General features: G+C 38.5%; 1 protein-coding gene across 11 annotated transcripts in view; it reads right to left on the bottom strand.

The window, feature by feature from the left end:
- MBTD1 (mbt domain containing 1) overlaps positions 1-23580 on the bottom strand; it is a 72175-nt gene that overhangs the window by 46960 nt on the left and 1635 nt on the right. For 2 of the 11 annotated variants that reach the window (XM_043584030.1, XM_043584033.1), the window contains exon 3: positions 19801-19899. The exons of the other annotated variants lie outside the window; for them this stretch is intronic. The gene's annotated coding sequence lies outside the window, so the exon portion shown is untranslated. The remainder of the gene's footprint in view (positions 1-19800; positions 19900-23580) is intronic. 11 annotated transcript variants of the gene reach the window in all.

Here is a 23580-nt window from a genome sequence, read left to right as displayed (position 1 = left end):
CGTATAGTATTCAGTCTTCTCCAAAGCAACTCCAAGAACTAATGATCTAGAAAAATGCTAACCTTTTGCATAGTTCCAGCACGCACAGAAAATGATCATCTATACAATGCAAGAGAAATTGGCCCCTGAATGCACCCAGCCTGAGGCCTCAGACGGTCCCAAATATTGCAGGGATGAATTATCTTGACAAATCTAGAACACACTAGTTGGAAAGCTATATTCTACTCAGGAGAAAATGTTCCCTCAGCATTTTTTTCTTAGATTAGGACAGAATACTAATGAACTAATTCAATGTATGAATTATAATCCATTTATTCCATGTAAAACTTACCATTTACTGCAGGGAATGGAAATGCCCGCATCAGACCGAAACCCCTAAGAGGGCTACAACTTCAGTCAAAGGGCAGGTAGGAATCAAAAATCTGACTACACGCAGGCAAAATAAGACCTACATGTGGGTCTTTTCTGCCCAGGCTCTGGGTGGAGAGGCTACTCTGAGATTGTATAATCATGGGCCTGCCCTTCTGAGTGACTCTGAGGATATACCTTAACTTGCCCTAAATGGTCAGAAAATACCCAGATCAAGACATTAAAGGGCCACCAGTGCCCCTTGACACTCAGCAGAAGCATACTGGATCACTTCAGGAAATAATCACCTACACTTCAGGCCTTTCAGCATTCCTACAGATTTGATCAAGTACGAGCACACAATCAATAACAAACATACAATAAGCAATCCGTCACAAGTGTCAGTAGAAACAGATTAGGAATCCCAAATTGTTAGGTACTGAAATTGCCAGGCACAGAGGATAAAAGAACCATTCAAGAAATGTTTAAGAAGAAACAAAAATATTATTGAAAAATGGAATAAAGGAATAAAAAGCAACCAGGCAGATCTGAAAAGACCCAAATGTAACTTCTGTAAATAAAAAATGTAAGTGCTATAATTAAAAAAAAAAAAAAAGACACCACCACTAAAACACCTCAATGGATGGGATGAATAGCAGATCAGCCATGGCTAAAAAAGAACTGGGGAAATGATAAACATTAAGAAAATACCCAGAACACTGCAAAGAAAAACAGAAACATAGAAAATAAAAGGTTCAAATGGCATAAAACATAAAGATCTAATAAAATGTCTAATAGGAATTCTCAAAGGAGAGGATACGGAGATGCTGAAAGACTGGCTGAGAATTCTGCAGAAACACTGAAAACACAAATTCAGACAGAACTACCACATATATTAAACACAAGAAAAAAACCACATTTAAATAGATCACAGTACCAGTGTAAAACACTAGGGAGAAGATTTTAAAAGGGACCAATAAAAACAAAAAAAAAAAAGTGGAGGGGGGCGCTTCGGTGGCTCAGTCGGCTCAGTGTCCGACTTCGGCTCGGGTCATGATCTCATAGTTTGTGAGTTCGAGCCCTGCGTCAGGCTCTGTACTGACAGCTCAGAGCCTGGAGACTTTTTCGGATTCTGTGTCTCCCTGTCTCTCTGCACCTTCCCCACTCACACTGTCTCTCTCTCTCTCTCAAAAATAAACATTAAAAAATTTTTTTTAAAAAGGGATTAATTGCCACAGTGAATCTCACTAGTCAAAAAGCTTAACCTCCAGCTCATTCAGTCCAATCAGCTGCTTAGTAACTAATCCTTAGATATGAATAGACAAGTGAGGATCACCTACCATTTGAGAAAGACCTCTAAAAATGTGAAAGGCCAAAACAAACCCTCAGGAAAAAATAATCTATAAGGAAACAGAAGTAAGGCAGGGACCAAAAGAAAACTTCAAAAATGAAATTAATTCTCCAGGGACATAAGGGTAGGATACTACTGGTGAACAAGATCTTGGAATTTAAAAACAGAAAAGGCAAAACAATAACTTCAATAAATGGACAGTAAAACCAAGGAAATCTTTCAAAAACCACGAGTGCATGTGTGTGGAGTGTGTACATGTGACAAAAAAGCTAGAAAATAAGAGAAAAAATAAGGGTTAAATCCAGAAGAACCAAAACCCAAAGCATAGAGATATACATGAGAATGAGAAACAAGTTATATAAAGAAAACACACACACACACACACACACACACACACACACACACACACACATACTTCCAGGATCAAAAAACAGAGTTTCTATACTTAGACCAAGGAAGCCCAGCTTAATGACTTAAAAACCCCTCCCAAACACCAAAACTACACCAAGATGCATCATTATAAAAATTACAGAACTCTGTACTAAAAGCTTCAAGAAAAACACTATGCCATGTAAAAAAAAAAAAAAAGCGGGGGGGGGGGAACTGGAATATCAGTGGGCTTTTCAACAACAGGATTGAAAGCAAGGCCTTCAAACTTCTCAAGGGAAAAAATATGTAATTGGAAAATCTATACTTAATGTTTCAAGTGAAAAAAAAATCAATGAAATAAGAACAAAAAAAGATAAAAGCAAAAGCTGGTTCTTTGAATGGGTAAATAACTATAATAATTTGAATAAAGAAACTAAAACCTTCACACAAAGAAAACCCCAGGCCCAAATGGCTTCACCAGGGAAGTCTACTTAAAAAATACTACTGGGGTCAAAAAGAATGAAATCATGCCATTTGCAACTACATGGATGGAACTAGAGGGGTATTATGCTAAGTGAAATTAGTCAGAGAAAGACAAAAATCATATGACTTCACTCATATGAAGACTTTAAAACACAGAACAGATGAACATAAGGGAAGGGAAGCAAAAAGAATATAAAAACAGGGAGGGGGACAAAACAGAAGACTCTTAAATATGGAGAACAAACAGAGGGTTACTGGAAGGGTTGTGTGTGGGGGGGGGATGGGCTAAATGGGTAAGAGGCATTAAGGAATCTACTCCTGAAACCATTGTTGTACTATATGCTAACTGACTTGGATGTAGATTAAAAAAATTTAAAAATAAATTAAAAAAAAATACTACTGGCGCACCAGGGTTGGCTCAGTCAGTTAAGCGTCTGACTCTTGATTTCTGCTCTGGTCGTGATATCACAGTTTGTGGGATGGAGCTGCACCTTGGGGTTTATACTGACACCACGGAGCCTGCTTGGGATTCTCTTTTTCTCTCTTTCTCTCTGCTCCAAACCCAGGTGCACTCTTTCTCTCAAAATAAATAAACATTAAAAAACCCCTATACCAACTTGTTCAGAAAACTGGAATATAGGCTAGTTTTCAACTCATTCTCTGAGGCTAACATTACTGATCCCAAACTAGACAAAGCCCTTACAAGAAAACTACAGAACAATATCCCTCATGTATGCAAATGTTCTTAACAAAACTTTAGTATCTAAATCAAACAATATATAATAATAATAATAAAAGTGACCAAGTGGGTTTATTCCAGGAACGCAAAGCTAATTCAACATTTGAAAATCAATACATTCATGGGGTACCTGGCTGGCTCAGTAGGTAGAGCATGCAACTCTTGATCTTGGGGTCCTGAGTTTGAGCCCCAAGATGGGCATAGGGATTACTTAAAAAAAAGGAAAGAAAGAAAGAAAATCAATACATTCATTATATTAAGCCTAAAAAATAAATAAATAAAAGCCATAGGATTATCTCAAGAGATGCAGAAAAAGCATTTGATAAAATCCAACATGTATTCCTGATTAAAAAAAAAACAAACTCAGCAGAAGAGGAATAGGAAAGAACTTCCTCACCTGATAAAGAGCATTAGGAAAGTCCTAAAGCTAGCATCATATTTAATGGTGACAATATGGATGTTTTCTAAGACCAGGAACAAGATAAGTGTATCTGCCTTTGCTACTTTTATTCAATAGTGTACTAGAGATTCTAAGACCATGTAGTAGGCAAAAAAGAAATAAAGGAATTCAGATTGGGGAAAAAAGTAATAAATAAATCTTTATTCCCAGACAACACTGTAGAAAATCTGATAAAATATACAAAGAGCTGCTTGGCTATATTAAGTGAGCTTAGCAAGGATACAGGATAGAATGTCAATATACAAAAATCAACCATATTTCCACATATTAGCAACAAGCAACCAGAGATTGATTAGAAAATACCATTTACAAAGCATCAAAAAAATATGGAATAAGGGGTGCTTGGGTGACTCAGTCGGTTAAGCATCCGACTCTTGATCTCAGCTCAGGTCTTGATCTCAGGGTCGTGACTTCAAGCCCCACATTGGGCTCCACGCTGGGCGTGAAGCCTACTTAAAAAAAGAAAAAGAAATAATTTGAGATAAATCTGGCAACAGATGTGCAAGGCTGATACCTTGAAAACTACTAAACGTTGCTTAAATAATTAAAGAAAGATCTAAATAAACGGGAAGATGCATAGTGTTCATGGATCAGAAGAACCAATAACGTTAAGTGATATTTTGGCGTGCCTGGGTGGCTCAGTTGGTTAAGCGTCCAACTCTTGGATCTTGGCTCAGTTCATGATCTTGTGGTTTCGTGGGTTTGAGCCCCGTGTCGGGCTCTGTGCTGACAGCATGGAGCCTGCTTGGGATTCTCTGTCTCCCTCTCTCTTTGCCCCTCCCCCACTCATGCTTTCTCTCTCTCTCTCTCTCTCTCTCTCTCAAAATAAACAAATAAACTTAAAAAAAAAAAATTCTCCCCAACTTGATTTACAGATTCAACTTGATTTACAGATTCAACGCGACCCAATCAAATCACAGCACATTTTTTTTTGTGGAAATCAACAAGCAGATTCTAAAATTCATATGGAACTGCAAAGGACCTAGAAGAGCCAAAACAAATTTGAAAAGAACAAAGTTGAAACACTTAATACTTCCTCTCCAAGGTGCATCATGAAGCTGCACTACTTTGACATAAAATATAGATAAACATCAACAGAAGGGAACAGAGCCCAGAAATAGAGCCATATATGTATGGTCAACTAATATTTGACAACCGTGAAAAATCAATTAACAGCATTGTATGGTGACAGATGGTAGCTACACTTATGGCGAGCACAGCACAATGTATAGAGAAGCTGAATGCTGAAACCAAGGTAACACTGTCAACTATATTAAAAAAAAACAATTAAAAAGAAGAAAGAGGGGCGCCTGGGTGGCTCAGTCGGTTGGGCGTCCGACTTCAGCTCAGGTCATGATCTCGCAGTCCGTGAGTTCGAGCCCTGCATCAGGCTCTGTGCTGACGGCTCAGCCTGGAGCCTGTTTCAGATTCTGTGTCTCCCTCTCTCTCTGACCCTCCCCCGTTCATGCTCTGTCTCTCTCTGTCTCAAAAAAAAAAAAAAAAAAAAAAAAAAAAAAGTAAAAAGGAGAAAGAAAAAAACAAGGCAATTCAGTGGAAAAAAGTCTTTTCAACAAAAGGTGTTGGATCAAATACATTACTAAATTAAAAAAACAAAACAAAACAAAAACCAAACTCTGATCCATACCTCACATGTACAAAAATTTAACTCAAAATGGGACACAGACCTAAATGTAAGAACTAAAACTATAAAACCTCTAGGAAAAAAAATAGGACAAAATCTTCATGACCTTGGGTGGGCACAAAATTTTTAGGTATGACATCAAAACACAAGATCCATAAAAGAAAAATACTGACAAACTGGACTTTATTAAAATTAAAAACTGGTCCTAGGGAGCTACTATTAAGAGAATAAGACAAGCCACAGACTGGACAACAATATTTGCAAATCACGTGTGTCTGACAAAGGACTGGTATCTAGGATACATAAAGAACTATCAAGGGGTGTTTGGGTGGCTCAGTCAGTTATGTGGCCAGACTCTTGGTCTTGGCTCAGGTCATGATCTCACGGTTCATGAGATTGAGGCCCAGGTCTGACTCTGTGCAATCCAAGATTGCTTGGGATTCTCTCTCTCCCTCTATGCTCCTCTCCCTATTGCACGTGCACATGCATTCTCTCTCTCTCTCTCTCTCTCTCTCTCAAAATAAATAAACTTGAAAATAAAATAAAAAAATATAAAGAACTATCAAAACTCAGTAACTGAAACAATCCAATTAAAAAATAAAAAAGCACAACATCTAAACAGACAATTCATTTATATATGGATGGCAAATAAGGACATGAAAAGATGCTCAACATCACTGGTCATTAGGAAAATGCAAATTAAAACCACGAGACACTCTTATACATCTATCAGAATGCCTAAAATAGAAAAATAAAAAACCCTCTATGGTCTAGGCAACAAATGGAACTCTCAAACACTGCAGATGGGAAGGTAAAATACTATAAAAACATTTCAGAAAAGCAGTTTGCTAAAATGTTAAATATACACCACCAACTACCCACAGCATTTCTATTTGCCTAAGATAAACGAAAAGATACATCCACATAAAAACACATATATCACATGTACACACACACACACATACACACAGGAATGGTCAAAACAGCTCAAAATTGGAAACAACCCAAATATCAACAGGTGAATGAATAAACAAATTAGGGCATATCCATATAGTGATTCCATCTTGCTGCTCAGCTTAATAAAAAGTAAGGAATTGATATATACAACAGCAGTAAGTCTCAAAATAATTACACTGCATGAAAATCCAGACAAGAGCACATGCTGTATGACTCCCATTTATATAAAATTTTAGAAAATGCAAACTATTTTTGCATTTCCTTCATTTTTACTTAATGTTCTATTTCTATTCCAAGATCGCACATTACATTTAGTTTTCATGTCCCCTTAAGCTCCTTTTGGCTGTGACAATTTCTCAGGTTTTTCATGACCTTGACAGTTTTGAAGAGTACTGGTAGGTATTTTGTTGAATGACCCTCCACTGGGATTTGTCTCCTAATTTTCTAATGACCAGACTGGGTTGTTTTTTGAAAAAAGATCAGAGGTACTGTGCAGTAACCTTTGTATCCAATTATACAAAGAAACATGTTATTAACCTGAGTCATCACTCTTGGTATTGACCTTGACCACCTCTACCTGAAGCAGTATTTTTTCAGGTTTTCCAGGTTACAAAATTACTCCTAACCCCTTTCCATACTGTACTTTTCAGAAGTACAGTGGCTTTGTGAAGCCCACACTTCCGAAGTAGGGAGTTACGCTCCCTCTTGACAATGGCACATCCACAAAAATAATTTGGAATTCTTCCACATAGATTCCCTCTCCTTTTCTAAAATAAGTATTTCCTCTTTCAGGGTTGGAGGTTTTTCTCTCAGGTTGTATATCTCCAGTTGAAATACCATCTAACTGATGCTCTCAGGGTAGCAAATCCAGATTACGTGATTTCCACCTGCCTCTTACCGGTGATGATACGTTTGAAGTCCTGGTGTAGGTGTGGTCTGGTTCTCCATTGTTGTCTTACTATTTTCCCTTTTAGTAAGCAATCTGCAAGGAGATACTTAAAGACCATGCAAATATTCTGTTCAGCAAAATTTCACTATAGATTGAATACTCAGTGAGGATTTTTGCCCAATCCTATGACTTTCCAGGCTCAGAATTTCTTCATAGTTTCAGCTGGCATTCTTCTATAGGGAAGACCCCTCTCTTTTTTCTTTTTTTTTTTTAAAAAATTTTTTTTTCAACGTTTATTTATTTTTGGGACAGAGAGAGACAGAGCATGAACGGGGGAGGGGCAGAGAGAGAGGGAGACACAGAATTGGAAACAGGCTCCAGGCTCCGAACCATTAGCCCAGAGCCCGACGCGGGGCTCGAACTCACGGACCGCGAGATCATGACCTGGCTGAAGTCGGACGCTTAACCGACTGCGCCACCCAGGCGCCCCTCTTTTTTCTTTTTTTTAAATTTTTTTTTAATGTTTATTTATTTTTGATTCAGAGAGAGACAGAGCATGAGCAGGGGAGGGGCAGAGAGAGAGAGGGAGACACAGAATCTGAAGCAGGCTCCAGGCTCTGAGCTGTCAGCACAGGGCCTGACGCGGGGCTCGAACTCACGGACCGTGAGATCATGACCTGAGCTGAAGTTGGATGCTCAACCAACAGAGCCATCCAGGAGCCCCTCTTTTTTCTTATTAAGGGCATCAACTCATGGATTACTACTTTTGTAATTTATAATTCATGATGGTCCTTAATTATCTGCAAGCTCAAACTGTCCCAGATTTAGCCGATGGGAGCCCCATCAAGCTGACTCCTGTGTCATTCTGACAAGCCCCTATCATTGTTTCAGGAATTCCTTTCTGGAATAGCAAGATATTCAAGCATATACTAATTTTCCTGTCCCAAGCCTAGAATCAACCATTTCTCCAAACAGCCTTGGTTTCTTTTAGTGGAGAGTATTAGAAATAAAGATGTACGTACTCCACATGGCCATTGCTATTGAGACCTCTGTCTCTGGGCCCTTCGGTAGGCAGAGATGGAATATATACGTGTAGATATACGTATATATATGTATGTGACATGTCGTATGAATACACACATATACCTTAGGATATCATGAATTCATATTTATAACTCCAATTCCAATCCATCCCACAAGACTTTTTATTTTCCCATATCTGTATTTGTATCTCTCTTCTGCCACAGTGAAAACCTTGGCTCCCGCCCAAATTACATGTACCTATTTGCTCAATTCTTTCATACATTTAAATAGTTTCAGGAGCACTACTGCTAAAACAAACAAACAAACAAACAACCTTATGAGTCCAGAATTTCTTTGTAGTTCTATCTCCCTAAACTGAAGGACAGAGTATTAAGAGTTACTTGGGGGGCACTTGGGTGGCTTGGTTGGTTGGGTGTCCGACTTCAGCTCAGGTCGTGATCTCATGATCTCTGAGTTTGAGCCCCGTGTTGGGCTCTGTGCTGACAGCTCAGAGCCTGCAGCCTGTTTCAGATTCTGTGTCTCCCTCTCTTTCTGCCTCCCCGCCACCCCCTGCCCCCGCCAACACTCTCTCTCAAAAATAAACATTAAAAAAAAAAAAAAGTTACTTGGATTATTTTCTCCTTCCTTCAATGTGACTGTTAATGATTTGAAGTAAGTTGACTTTGGTTTTTAGTCTTCCCTGCCATCCTTATTGAATTAATTTCATTTCTGGAGACTATCTAAAAAAATGGCTTTGCTTCCAAAGATAAAGAACTATATAAAAAGTTGTAACCTGGAAACATGTTGCTCCTTCCCTGCTTCACCATCCACCTTTGTAGGCAGGTAACCAACTTTATTGCTTTCTGGTTCATCCTTCTTGTGTGTTTTGAAAAGGTAAATAGGTATATTTTCTTATTCCTTCTTTCTTATAGAAAAGGCCACATGCTAAATTTCTCTGTCCTTTGCTTTTATTAACTTAGAAATATATCCTGAAAATCATTCCATTTCACAGTGCACAGACATCTTCTTCATTCTTTTTTCAACTGCACAGTACTCCACTGTGTGCATGTTTATTCAATCTTCTTTGGACAGTTTTCAATGCTTTACAATTACAAATACTGCTGCAATGAATGAACTTATGCATGTGTGAACCTATGTATATATTTAAAACTGAGGATCACCTTCAGAATATATTCTTTGGGTAGAGGAGTGAATGTATATGTAATTTAGTTAGGTATTACCCAATTTCTTCCCACAGAAATTTTACCATTTTGCATTTGCATCAGCAACAGTGAGAGTGTGTGTTTCCCTACAGTCTCAGCATGTGATTTCTTTTTGCCAATATAACAGATGAAAATGGTATGTCTGTGTAGTCTTTCTTTTTTTTAAACTTTCTACTTGGAAAGAACTTCAAACTTCTAGGAAAGTTGGAAAAATCGTACAGTGAAATCCTGTGTACTCTATTCAGATTTGCCAACGACTAACATTTTGCCTCGTTGGCTTCATTCTTCTCTCTAGATATACTGACTTTTACTAAAACATTTAAGAGTAAGTTGCATAGATCACATCTTTTTGTCCTCCCCAAATTCAGTATGCATTTCCTAAGAATAAAATTGTTCTCTCGTAACTACAGCATAGTTATCAGCTTCAGGAAATTTAACATTAATGTGACATTCTCCCCCAATTTACCATCCACAGTCCAGTGAACCCAATAATGTCCTTTATATAGCATTTCTTCCTTTCAGTCTCCAGGATCACATATCGTATTTGTTTGCTTAGTTTCTTCAATCTGGAAGATTACTTTTGAATAATGCAGGCTCCCTCCCCACCTTTAAAAATTTTTTTAATGTTTATTTACTTTTTGAGAGAGACAGACAGAGTGTGAGCAGGGGAGGGGCAGAGAGAGGGAGACAGAATCCGAAGCAGGATCTGGGAGCACAGAGCCCGATGCAGGGCTCGAACTCACAAGCTGTGAGATCATGACCTGAGCTGAAGTCAGATGCTTAACTGACTGAGCCACCCAGGCGCCCTGCCTCCCCACCTTTTTAATAGACTGTTTCTCATTTGAGGCTCATGTTTCCTCATTAGATCAGGTTATGTATCCCCGTAATACTACATAAGTGATATAACCTTCTCAGAATATTACATCTAGAGGCAAAAGATGCCTATCTGTTTCTCATCGCTGATGCTAATTTTAATCATTCTTCAAGGTGTTGAAATTTTACACAGTACTCATCATATTTCTCCTTGCAACTAGCAATCTTGTAGACATATTTTAAAGTATGTGAATATTGTTTCTCATTGAAATCTCACCCCACCCAATCCCATCCCTAAATTTAACGTCCAATAGCTCTTGCCAAACCAAACATTACTGTGATGGCTGAAAAATGATTTTGTAATTCTAGTACTCTTTTACCAGTCAGCATAAAATTCTTCCATCTTCTCCTTAGGTTTACCCACCTACCTACCTACCTACCTTTATTATCAGTATCAACTCATACTTCTTTTCTTCCCCAATGGTTTATAATTCACTACTGTCCTATTTTATTTTGGAGCTCAAATTATCCCATACTCAGCTACATGGATTCTTTTAAAAAAATTTTTCTTTTATTTATTTTGCGGGGGGGGTGGGGTGGGTGGGTGGGTGGGTGGGTAGGGGCAGAGAGAGAATCCCAAACAGGCTCTGTGCTGTTATTGTGGAGCCTGATATTGGGGCTCAATCCCATGAACTGCGAGAACATGACCTGAGCAAAAATCAAGAGTTGGACACCCAACTGACTGAGCCACCCAGGTGCCCATCAAACTACATGCATTCTTTTGAACTTGCTCCTGCATCATCTTCACATGATACAATCATTTGTTGAGTATTGACTTTCTGGCATATCAAGATATTCCAGGATCATTTTGTACCTATGTTATTCCAGCCCTGAAATCAACCATTTCTCCAAGGAGCTCTCATTCTTTTCAGTGGGGAATGGTATTAACCACCGAGATGTGCTCAGCTGTTTTACACAGAGCCATTTCTGTATCTTCATTTCTGCATCTGTGTGATTCGTGTTCTTTTGTCCTTTTATCTTTAGGGTTTTTCGTCTTTTAAATATTTTTTTCAAAGTTCTTTGTATTTAGGAATTGACCCTTTGTAACATATGGCAAAATTTTATTTTGCTTATTAAAGTGGTCATGAAATTAATTTTGTAAACACAGTAATATTTATCACTACTTTTATTGCAACTTGATTTTGACTCTTAGAAAATTTTTTCTTAGAACCAGTGTATAGAAAAGTTTACCCATATCTTAACATATTTTTTAGTACATATTTTTGAGAGCGTGCATGTGTGCAAGTGGGGGAAAGGCAGAGAGAGAGAGAGAGAGAGAGAGAGGATGAGAGAGAGAATCTAAAGCAGCCTCCACGCAGGCAGACCAGAGCCTGACATGGGGCTTGATCCCACAACTGTGGGATCACGACCTGAGCCAAAATCAAGAGTCAGATGCTTAACTGACTGAGACACCAGTTGACCCACCCCACTTTTTTTCTGGCTTACTTTTTTTGTTCTTTTTCCTTTCTGAGCTGGGAATTATTTATTTTCACTCTTTTGTTTTTACTGTGACAAAGTAACCAGATTACGGGCACCTGGGGGGAGCTTAGTCGGTTAGGTGTCCAATTCTTCATTTTGGCTCAGGTGATGATCTCATGGTTCTGGAGTTTGAGCCCCAAGTCAGGCTCTGTGCTGATAGCGCAGAGCCTGCATGGAATTCTCTCTCTTTGTCCTTCCCCTGCATGTACACACATGTGCACTCTCCCTCTCTCTCAAAAAACAAAAACAAAACCAAAAACAATAATAATAATAAAAATAAATAAACAAAGTAACCCAATAAAGCCTAAGATTTGCTCTGGCTAAGCCATCTCAGTAAATCAAGATTTAGTAACCAAGTTTCTATGCTCACCTCTGTGTAAAAAGGCAGGCTTATGTAAACTATCAGTGCTCACCCACTCAGCACACACTGCCTGACCCAGCTCTAATACTTCCCTTTGCTCCAGTAAGAAAACCAACCAGCAAAATGCCCAGTGTAACTTCCTTGTTCCTGCTTCCACTTCGGTCTATAAAAATCTCTTGCTTTGTAAAGCAATTTGGAGCTCCTTTCTATCTGCTAGATTGGATGCTGGCCAATTTATCAACTGCTAAATAAAGTCTGTAAGGTTTTTAAAAAATTACTCAGTCGAGGGGCGCCTGGGTGGCGCAGTCGGTTAAGCGTCCGACTTCAGCCAGGTCACGATCTCGCGGTCCGTGAGTTCGAGCCCCGCGTCGGGCTCTGGGCTGATGGCTCAGAGCCTGGAGCCTGTTTCCGATTCTGTGTCTCCCTCTCTCTCTGCCCCTCCCCCGTTCATGCTCTGTCTCTCTCTGTCCCAAAAATAAATAAACGTTGAAAAAAAAAAAATTAAAAAAAAAAAAAATTACTCAGTCGAATTTTGTTCTTTAATACGATAGAATTAGGACTATGAATTTTCCTCTGCTCACTGCCTTACATGTATTTCATAGATTTGTATATGCAGGATTTTCATTATCATAATTTTTTAGAAACTCTGTAACTTGTTTACAATACTCCTTGTACCCAAGAGGTTTTTTCCTTGACTGAGGAATAATTTTGAATGTGTATCAAGGCACAGAATTTTTCTGTCACTCTAGAAAGCACCCTCATGTCCTTTCCCAGTCAATCCTTCTCCTCCCCCATTAAAGTTCTATTACTACTGGTTAACTTTGCGTATGCTCATTTAAATTTTTTTTTTCAACGTTTATTTATTTTTGGGACAGAGAGAGACAGAGCATGAACGGGGGAGGGGCAGAGAGAGAGGGAGACACAGAATCGGAAACAGGCTCCAGGCTCTGAGCCATCATCAGCCCAGAGCCCGACGCGGGGCTCGAACTCACGGACCGCGAGATCGTGACCTGGCTGAAGTCGGACGCCCAACCGACTGTGCCACCCAGGCGCCCCTGCATATGCTCATTAAAAAAAAAATTTTTTTAATGTTTATTTATTTTGGGAGACAGACAGTGCGAATGGGGGAGGGGCAAAGAGCGAGGGAGACACAGAATCTGAAGCAGGCTCCAGGCTCTGAGCCGTTAGCACAGAGCCGGACACGGGGCTCGAACTCACGAACTCTAAGATCATGACCTGAGCTGAAGCTGGGACACTTAACCGACTGAGCCACCCAGGTGTCCCTGCATATATTTATTTAAATAGACACCACGGACATTTTTATAACTAATTTAGCTCACTCAACATAGTATTTTTTTCAGCATATCTGAGATTTATGCATATTATTACACATATGATTGGTTCATTGCTTTTTACTAATACTGCACTTTAACAATATTTGTTTATCCATTCTCCATCTAGATTTGACTACTTTGAATAAAGTCGCTATGAATACTCTTGTACAAGGCTTTGTAACATACAACAGAAGGCTTCTAAATTTCGAAGTGGTAATGTCCTTTTGCTTTTTGTTTTCTTATATGGGACCTACTAATGTTTTCCTAACGTATAAACTATTTTTGTGAATATTTTGTGGTTGAGAGAATATACAGTATTCTGGTTTTAGGATGCATATATACCAGAGAACCTGCCTCATTAAGTTTTGATCTTTTATAGTCCTACTTTCTGTCTACTGTACCTATCCTGTGTTCAGTGTCAATCTCCAACTTCAAGTGCTTTTTATGATTTGCATTTCTCATAATTTTTGCTTTATAAAGATTGTTGCTGTATTTGGTGTAGAACTATTATATTATATCTTTGTTATGAATTATGGGTTTTAGCATTACAAGCTATCCTCCTTTGTCATTTAATGCTTTTTGGTTTGACTTCTAGTGTGGTATCAGCACTGCCGATCCTGCTTTCATATTACTTCTATTTGCTTGGTTTATCTTTGTCCATCGTTTTATTTTTCACTGTTTTAAAGATCTCATGTTATAAAGTTAGATTTTGATTTTATTCTTATATAACTGACATAGATTAGTTTGTTGGAGTTTGATTTTTGAGCTAATCTGAAAATCTTTTATTGGTGAGGGAATCCTTACTGATATGACTGGTATGTTTGATTTCAATTCTGTCATATTATTTTGTTATAATTACTACGTGCATTATGGAACATTCATCACATGATTTTTCATGATGGTTTTCTTTGGCCTTTTAAATTAAATTTGCAGTGTTTTGAAAGGTTTATATATTTTTTTCTAATGCTTACCTTTGAATATTTTGTATTTCTTTAAAAACTTTTTTTAAATGTATGTTTATTTTTGAGAGAGAGAGACAGAGACAGAGCCTGAGTGGGGAAGAGAGGGAGACAGAATCTGAAGCAGGTTCCAGGCCCTAAGCTGTCAGCACAGAGCCTGATGTGGGGCTCAAACTCACAAACCAGGAGATCATGACCTGAGCTGAAGCTGGATGCTTAACTGACTGAGCCACCCAGGCGCCCCTCCCTCTTTTATATTTCCATGTATCTTTTTTCTTACCTAACCTTTTTTTTCAGCTTCAAATGGTACCATTTTAATCCCTTGGAATAGTTAACCTACAGTCAATAGTGTTACTCTAGTTTTTCCCTCCTAGTTTTTTTAGCTCCCTTCTTTCCACTGTCAGATCCCGTAACATTTATGTACACCATTCTGCTACCTACACCCCTAACTCCTGATTTTAACCTTAGTTCAAAAAGACATGTAAAATACTGTCAAACTTTTTGCAGAAAATTTCCCAAATATCTCTTTTAGATGCAGCTCATCCTTTAAGTTTCCTTGGGAAGGGCTCCTGAGAACAGTATTCTCTAAATTCTTGTCCGTGTTTAAAACGTTTTCTACAGTCTTGACATTCAAAAGACAGTTGACTGGATATAAAATCTTTGGTTAGAATTTTCTTTCCTTATGCTACCACATTATTGTCTTGCTTTGTAGGTGATACCAGTCGAATTCTCTAGACCTTGTAAGGCACTTCATCTTTTACCTGTAAGCCTGGGGAATTTTTCTGTTTCTTTAAAGTCATACAGCTTTACTAAAACATAGCCTGCAGTTCACCTTCTGGTATGAACTTCTGATGTATAGATCTACATCTCTATAGCCAGAAAGTTTTCTTGATTATGGTTTTATTAAAAGATTTTATTAAAAAAATTCCCCCCCTAATGTTTATTTTTGAGAGCGCACTTGCACACACACACGTGCCAAGTGGGGGAGGAGAGAGAGAGGGAGTCACAGAATCTGAAGCAGGCTCCAGGCTCTGAGCTGTCAGTACAGAGCCCGATGCAGGGCTTGAACCCATGAACTGTGAGATCACAACCTGAGCCAAAGTCAGATGCTTAACCAATGGAGCCACCCAAGCGCCTCTAAAAGATTTTTCTTTTTCTAAAAAATATTTATTTTTGAGGGAGAGAGAGCTTAGGCAGGGAGGAGCAGAGAGAGACAGCGGGAGATCAAGGATCTGAAGCAGGCTCTGTGATGACAGCAGAGAGGCTGATATGAGGTTCAAACTCATGAACGGTAATGAGATCATGACCTGAACTGAAGTTGGGCGCTTAACCGACTGAGCCACCCAGGTGCCCCCCCCAAATTTTTATTTTTTAAAGTAATCTTTACACCCAACATGGGGCTTGAACTCACAACTCCGAAACCAAGAGTCACATGTTCTACCAACTGAGCCAGTCCAGGTGCCCCTATTCTTTTTCCTTATTGAGGGACACTAAATACATGTTACTTTTTGGACTCCTCTTCCATTTAAAGTATCAGTTAGAAAAGAATTTCATTTTCATTCTCTTGACCATTTTCCTGCTTTGCTTCAATCTCTTTTATTATGTTTGCCTTTGAATCTGCTGTTTGGGGAAAACTTTATAATTCAGTCTTCATCTGATAGGATTTCTTCTTCTTTTCTCTAAGTGTAATCTACTCTGATTTTATTTCTTCCTTTTTTTTTTTTTTATTTTCCTTTCTTAGTTTTAGATTTCTGAATCATGGTTTTCTTTTCCTTGTATCTCTAACCGATGGTTTGATGGCGTTTTATTTCATTTTGAGTGTTGTGTCAATTTTTTTCTGCGTTTTTCTGGGTGGGGGAGAGGAAGATTTTCATTAGGTGAGATGTTCTGATTCACATTATTTTTTCCAATAGTTCTGTCTGCATGTATTCCACTCTTTCCTATTTCTATTTATTTCACGGTCAAGGGTTCCTGGTTCCAGAACACTCCTATGTTTACTTTCTCTTTCTTTTTCTGTAAGAGTTGTTAGTTTCTCCTTTTCCTTCTTTCTCTTCACTGCCATGTCTCCACCTCTTCCCTACGAGGCACTGGTTACTTTCAATGCTCTTCTCCATGGCTGAAGCTGCAAACTACCAAATTTCAAACCTGTGTTCAGTATTTTGGAACTTAGTGTTGGAGTCTTCTCTTTTGGAAGCGATACTCTGTGCTTCATCTAAGTGTTCCATGGCCTAAAACCCTATCACTGAACCCATTAAAACCATTAAGCCTTCTCTCTCTCATTCCTCACATCCAGCAGGACTTGGCAGAAGGAGCTCCTGGAATCTGATTATTTCCCTTAGAGGTAATCTGAAGGTTGTGATAATCTGCTTATTTATTTTTTTTTATAACGTTTATTTATTTTTGAGACAGAGAGAGACAGAGCATGAACGGGGGAGGGTCAGAGAGAGGGAGACACAGAATCTGAAACAGGCTCCAGGCTCTGAGCTGTCAGCACAGAGCCCAACATGGGGCTCGAACTCATGACCTGAGCCGAAGTCGGCCCCTTAACCGACTGAGCCACCCAGGTGCCCCTGATAACCTGCTTATTAATAATGCTAAAGGCATGGGTGGTGTCTGATTGACATGTACTCTTTGTTGGCTTTATATACATTTATGGAAAGGTGGGTGGGGAAATTGGATCAGGCTGCTGCCACTGTTCTCCAAAACTGAAGTTTACACATACATATTTACTCCTTTTTAGAAATACTGGTTTTGCCATTTTTTGAAACACTTTGTCCTCATCAGATTCACTTTCTGTATCACCTAACAGTTTTACAGAGTAAGTCTTCTCCATATTTATCAAATCTGAGTCAGAAGCACATTTTGCTGTATGGGAGTTTATTTTAAATTCCATAGAAATCCCTCACTGGACTGTTTTTTACTAGTGATTTGTAAAGGTCTATTATGATTAATACAATATATACAAGATGCTTGGTATGTGGCAGGCACATTCTAAGCACTTGATGTGTAGTAATGCATTTAATCCTCATAAATGTTATTACTCCCATTTTACAGATGAGGAAGCAGAGGCTCTAATAGGCTAAGCAACCTGCCCAAGGTCATACTGCTAAAATGAACACTAGCCACATGAATCAAGAAAATAATCTTAAACCTATGTTAAATTTTAACCTGGTTTCTCTCTGTCTTCCCTTTATTTATTGTTGTCAGCTAACTTCTGTAAGCACAGATAACAAGGACCAAATAAAACTATTTCCAGTAGTGTGCCTTTTTTTTTTTTTTTTTTTTTTTTTAGCACTCTGCTCTTCAAAATGAAACTGAAAAATCATGTTCATTTGTTTACTATCTATTTGAGACCTTGAGTGTAAGGTGATGGGAAACTGCAGGTGGGAGAATATGTTACTTGGTATTCGGGCAAATGTGAAAACTCCTCACTCACCACAGAGAAAGTCAAAATATCTAGGATTCATACACTGGGTGATATAAGCCTAATCAGAATCATGGAGACACATTCTAGGTGAAAAAGCTAAAGAATTAAAAGGACTTGTTTCATGAGAGCTATATTGGGAAGAGAAAGAGATTGTTATAAAGGACCCTGTTTTGGGGGCACTTTTACCATGGTTTCACATTAGGCACATGTATTATTCTTATAAAAATAAAGGTCAATTTCTATGAAGTGTAAATCACCTTCTTAAAATTCATTAAGCTGGTAAAAATGGAGAGGTTGAGGATATTTGGCATTGGCAAATGTATGTGTGGAACAGCCCTGACACACCCTTCATAGGAGGGAAAATTTATGCCACCTTTTTGGAGGACAATTTGACATTATTTCTGAAATCTTACAAAAACAGGAGTATGCCTTTTGACCATGTAATTCTGCTTTTTGGAATCTGTCCTTCAGAAATACTCAAAGGACACAAGAATCTGTGTGGAAAAAGGTTTCTTGCAGCAATAATGTAGCAGTGAGAAACTGGAGGCAATCTAACCACCAGTAGGGAGATAAATACTAATAGGTAAAGTACTGAGGAAAAAAGCAAATTGCACGTAGGAATGGCATGACTCACTTTTTATTAAAAGAAACAATATACGCTGGTATGTGCACAGATTGATAGATCTGTTTGTATGTAAATGCATTTAGGAAGATCCTAGAAGGAACAGCTAAACTATTAACAGGGTGAGAATGGAAGGATTATTAACTTTTCTATGGTTTTTATTTTCCCTTTTTTTTTTTTTAAAGGGGGGGGGAGGGGGCGGAAAGAATCTTAAGCAGGCTCCACGTTCAGCATGGAGTCCAACGTGGGGCTTGATCCCACAACCATGAGATCATGGCCTGAACTGAAATCAAGAGTCGGATGTACAACCAACTGAGCCACCCAGGTGCTCCCATTTTCCTTGTTTAAACAAAAAATGTATAATACTTCTGTAGTGAAAAAAATAAAACAAGGTTTTTGTAGTGGCAAAACATAAGCAGGAGTGACAAATCACAGCAGAATTTCACTTCCCTATTGTAACTGTCACCTGATGAACCTCTCTCCCTATAAAGTTTACAAAGGAATTATAAAACTTTCCTAGGAGAAATTTTACAGAAGATATTTGAGATTCTAAATGCAAGCACAGATAAATATACAACCAGGTAATAGTCTAATTTCAATATGATTAAACTCATCATAAGTTAATCAACTCTCCATTATCCAAACCAATAGGGTACAGCAGCCCACCTAATTTTCTAGGTTTTATAGTCATGAAGTGTAAGTTTCCTAAAACCTTGCGTTTGAAAGTTGTATGTTTAAACTCACAAAGTGAAAACTGAAGGAGTTAAGAGATCTACGATAACTAGACTCAGCAGGAGCTAGAGAGCTCTTTAGCCCTTGCTGGTTTTCCTCATTCTGCCATCAGGTGAAAAGCTGTCTGGCATAGGGGTACAATTCACTGGCCTAAACCGAAATGCATTTATTCTTGCTCAGCTTACTATTAGGAGGAAGATAAACGGTGAGGACTTGGGATTACTGGGCTTCTGTTTTCCACAAGTTCAATGAGAAAGAATAAATTCATGTCAATGATACAATCAAGAGGATACTGAAAGCAATAATATACTGAATCACCTTTTTAGACTGAAAAGTACCCTGGGAATAACGAGAGGACAATATTCTACATCCAACAGTGAACAAAAGCAAGCTGTTCTTGGACATGTAAGAAATACAAATTTCTATCTTTTGGGGTTCAAGTTCTGGTTCTACCACTTAAGACTTTGGATGTTAACAATTACTTTGGTCTCAGTTTCCCTCTCTTCTAAATAAGGAAAACATCACTTACCACACAGGAAGGATGTATGATTAAATAAAATAATTCACATGAATGGGCTTTCAGTTCTTCAGAAGAAAGCTATGAATCCTTAAGTATGAACCTGAAAAGCTAATTAAAAATAAGATGACCATGTCAAAATTAAATATGAAATGCAGTAGCCAAGACGGTCTTTAATATCATTACCAGCTATCTATTCTATCACAAATAACAGAATTCATACTAAGGCTGGGACTGTAGTACAAATGCAGTTTGAGCAATCAAATGAGATCATTTATTAATATGTAAATATGGCAAAAAACAAGTTAAACAGACTATCCAGCATGATGTTGATTTGATACAACCCAAAACACTGATGTAGGGGCGCCTGGGTGGCTCAGTCAGTTAAACGTCCGACTTTGGCTCAGGTCATGACCTCACGTTTTGTGGGTTCGAGCCCTGCATTGGTCTCTGTGCTGACAGCTTGGGGCCTGGAGCCTGCTTCAGATTCTGTGTCTTCCTCACTCTCTCTCTGCCCCTCCCCCATTCATGCTCTCTTTCTTTCAAAAATAAACATTAAAAAAAAAAAAACTTAACAAAAACACTGATATAAGAAGATATTCTCTTGGTGTTTATCTTTTGAAAATATATCTGGAGCAGGTCGTACAAAAGATATATTATCACTGAACACTAATAACCGTTGGGTATTAATAACGATACAATTAAAATATGGTTAAACACATATGTGTACATAAGGGGATTATTTCTTTGGTGTATAAAATAATTTGCAACCAGCTAACTAAAATTTTGAGGTCTAAAAGTAAAGCAATGGATGACACAGCAGCCAATATTTATTGAGCAATATAGACAAATCATTATGCTAAGCAACAGAAATACAAAACTGTTTTAGATTTACTATGCATGTCCTATACACAGACTACCAACTACGGAGAACAAGAAATAGTTGGGAGAACAAGAAATTACTGAAGTAATGAGTACTGCATACAATCTGTTCCATGAGAATAAGAGTAGTAATAGGCAACAGTGAAAAAAAAAAAAGAAAAAGGGATTTGGGGAGGATACTTAATACTTTATCATTCATAGCACCTTACAGTTTCTTACACACTGGCTGATTTACAGAAATCTTGGGATTGAGGCAGCGCTGAAGCTCGGCCCACATTCAGGTGACAAAGATGAAGACTGAAGCGGTTAAGCAACTTAAGATCACAGGTCAGAAGCAGCAGAGTGAGAGCCTGGCCAGTTTGCCAACTTTTCCCAGAAGCTCATTTCTAACTACACTCTAAGTTACCAACACTGAAGTGAGAACTAGGAGGGAGCTCAGAAATATTCAAATGCAGTGTTTCCCTAATCAATCTGAAAAAGTTTCTGGGGCATGCGTTAAAAACAGAGGCCTCGCTGCACACCTACTGAATGCTAACCATCAGGACAGAGGTTTTGTATTGCTGCAAGGGCCACAAGAGGTGGTTTTAATGATTAGTTAAGCCTGGACAACACTCTTTTATATATGCGTGTCCAAAAATCAAAATAAATCAAAATAAAAAACCGGGTCCTTCTGTTGTACTAGCTACCATTTAGGTGCTCAATAGCCACATGTGGCTAGCGGCTGCCATACTGCACAGCACATGTATAAAACATTCCAATCACTGCACAAAGTTCTGTAGGACAGTGCTGATTCTAGACCAGCCCTTCAACGGGAAGAGGATGAGCAAACAGAGGCACAGGATCTCGTCTGACAAGTGCTATGAAGCTAGTCAGTGGCAGAACTGAAACGCTAACCTAGTCTGCTAGTGCCTCTCTTACTGTGTCACTTCATCCCACCTCAAACCATGCTTTATTCAAATGGGAATTACTTTCTTTCCACCCTTTCTTCTCGGTTCCAGCAAAGAAAGAAAAAAAGTCTACATTTTTTTTTTTAATAAAATTTTTTTTCCAACGTTTTTTATTTATTTTTGGGACAGAGAGAGACAGAGCATGAATGGGGGAGGGGCAGAGAGAGAGGGAGGCACAGAGTCGGAAACAGGCTCCAGGCTCCGAGCTGTCAGCCCAGAGCCTGACGCGGGGCTCGAACTCACGGACCGCGAGATCATGACCTGGCTGAAGTCGGACGCTTAACCGACTGCGCCACCCAGGCGCCCCAAAAAAGTCTACATTTGTGTGTGTGCATGTCAGGGGGGAAGGTCATGAAAAAATCATGATTAAATCTAAACCAATCTGCAAATTTGTATAAAACTAAGAGTAGTGTCTGACAGTTAAGAATACTCTGGTGTTCGGAGGCATTTCTTAGCTTGCTTTAACCATTTTAACTCCTTCCTCGTCTACTGACCCGTTGTTTTTATCTTTCTCTTGGACTTGAAATCCTGAAACTAATGTTACATTTTAACTGGCTTACCTTAAAATTATAAACGTGAATAGGTTACATCTTATTCAGCAAATGTTTTAAAGATGAAAACTGAGAAATAAGGAGCAACCAAAAAATAGTACTTGTCTAATTTTAGAATGTGGTCACTCAAACCACTGAGTACTCTTGGCTTTCAGTAATCTAGTGGTTTCGTATTTATGACATTAATATGTTGTTTTCACTTGCAACTTACAGCTCTACCTTCTTTTGACTACTATGTTATATTTTCAAACAACTCCAGGGACTAGAAGCAACTGAACAGCAGGAAGGTTTAGACACCAACATGTAACCACCCATTAAAAAAAAAAAAAAAAAAATACAACAGTGTCTTCTTTAAAAATAAAACCAGTTGTTCCTGTCTAGTATGTTCAGAACGCAAATGTCTCCTAAGTCAATTTAAGTCATGACAGTTCATGTTTAAAGCAAGCAGGAAAATAACTTGGGACTCCATAGTAATTAAAACTTTAAAGACAGAATCACACAGCTCTGTCAGCTTTTTTCAGCACCTAGTATTCATTTCCATGTTAAATTCTAGTGACTACATGTGGATGAAATAGATGTCAAACTCTATTTGGATTAAACTAAAAATTAAAATTAAAAATTTGAAAGCTAAAAAACATGGCCCAATAGAAAATACTTATGAACAAATACTTATTCAAGCCAGTTTTATGTAATTTACAAGGCACCCAGAAGCCCTGAGATGGGTTCTATATAAATAGAAGCTACTTGTTATTCAGAGAAAGAGTGCAAAAAAAGACAGCTATTTTCTTTCTAAACACTCATTGGTGTTGAGGTAAACAAATGAAAAAAAAACAACAACAACAAACAGTCTAAGTAAGCATGGCAGAGCACAGCAAGAGTCTCTAAGTCAGAAGAGGGGGAGAGAGAAAAATGTTGTTTCAATATTTTAAACAGGGCACTGGGAGTTTAAAAGGAAATTTATTCTTTGGTTTTTACACCAGATTCATTACTTCTACATCTTATATAGTCTTGACTCCATTTCAAGGAAGAGGAATGACAAGCGCCCTGCAGATTCTAATGCCAACAAAACCACTTTCGGGGGCAGCACAGCTCACCAATTGAAGGACAACATTAGGAAAACGTTAACTGACAACAGCAGAAACTGAACTATCTCAGCTCCTGAGTGATAAACAGCATACACGAAAATGAAGAACATAAAAACTAATGCAAACTGTAAACAAATACGAAAGTGCTCCAAAAACTTCAAATCTCCTATAAGAACTGCACAAGAAAATAACAAAGAAAGAAACGAGAGCATTGCGAGGGAGGGGCCTTGAAAGGAAGCCGGGCTGGAAAGGAAGACACAGGTCAAAGTTGGGGGGAGGGGGGGAGTGGCTCTGACCACGTCTGCACCAGGAGATGCTTCTAACAGC

The sequence above is a fragment of the Prionailurus bengalensis genome, chromosome E1 (genome assembly GCF_016509475.1).
Source record: "Prionailurus bengalensis isolate Pbe53 chromosome E1, Fcat_Pben_1.1_paternal_pri, whole genome shotgun sequence".
NCBI classification, from domain to species: Eukaryota; Metazoa; Chordata; class Mammalia; order Carnivora; family Felidae; genus Prionailurus; species Prionailurus bengalensis.
The sequence above is the reverse complement of the archived record's forward strand: the minus strand, read 5'-3'. Positions and strand labels throughout refer to the sequence as shown.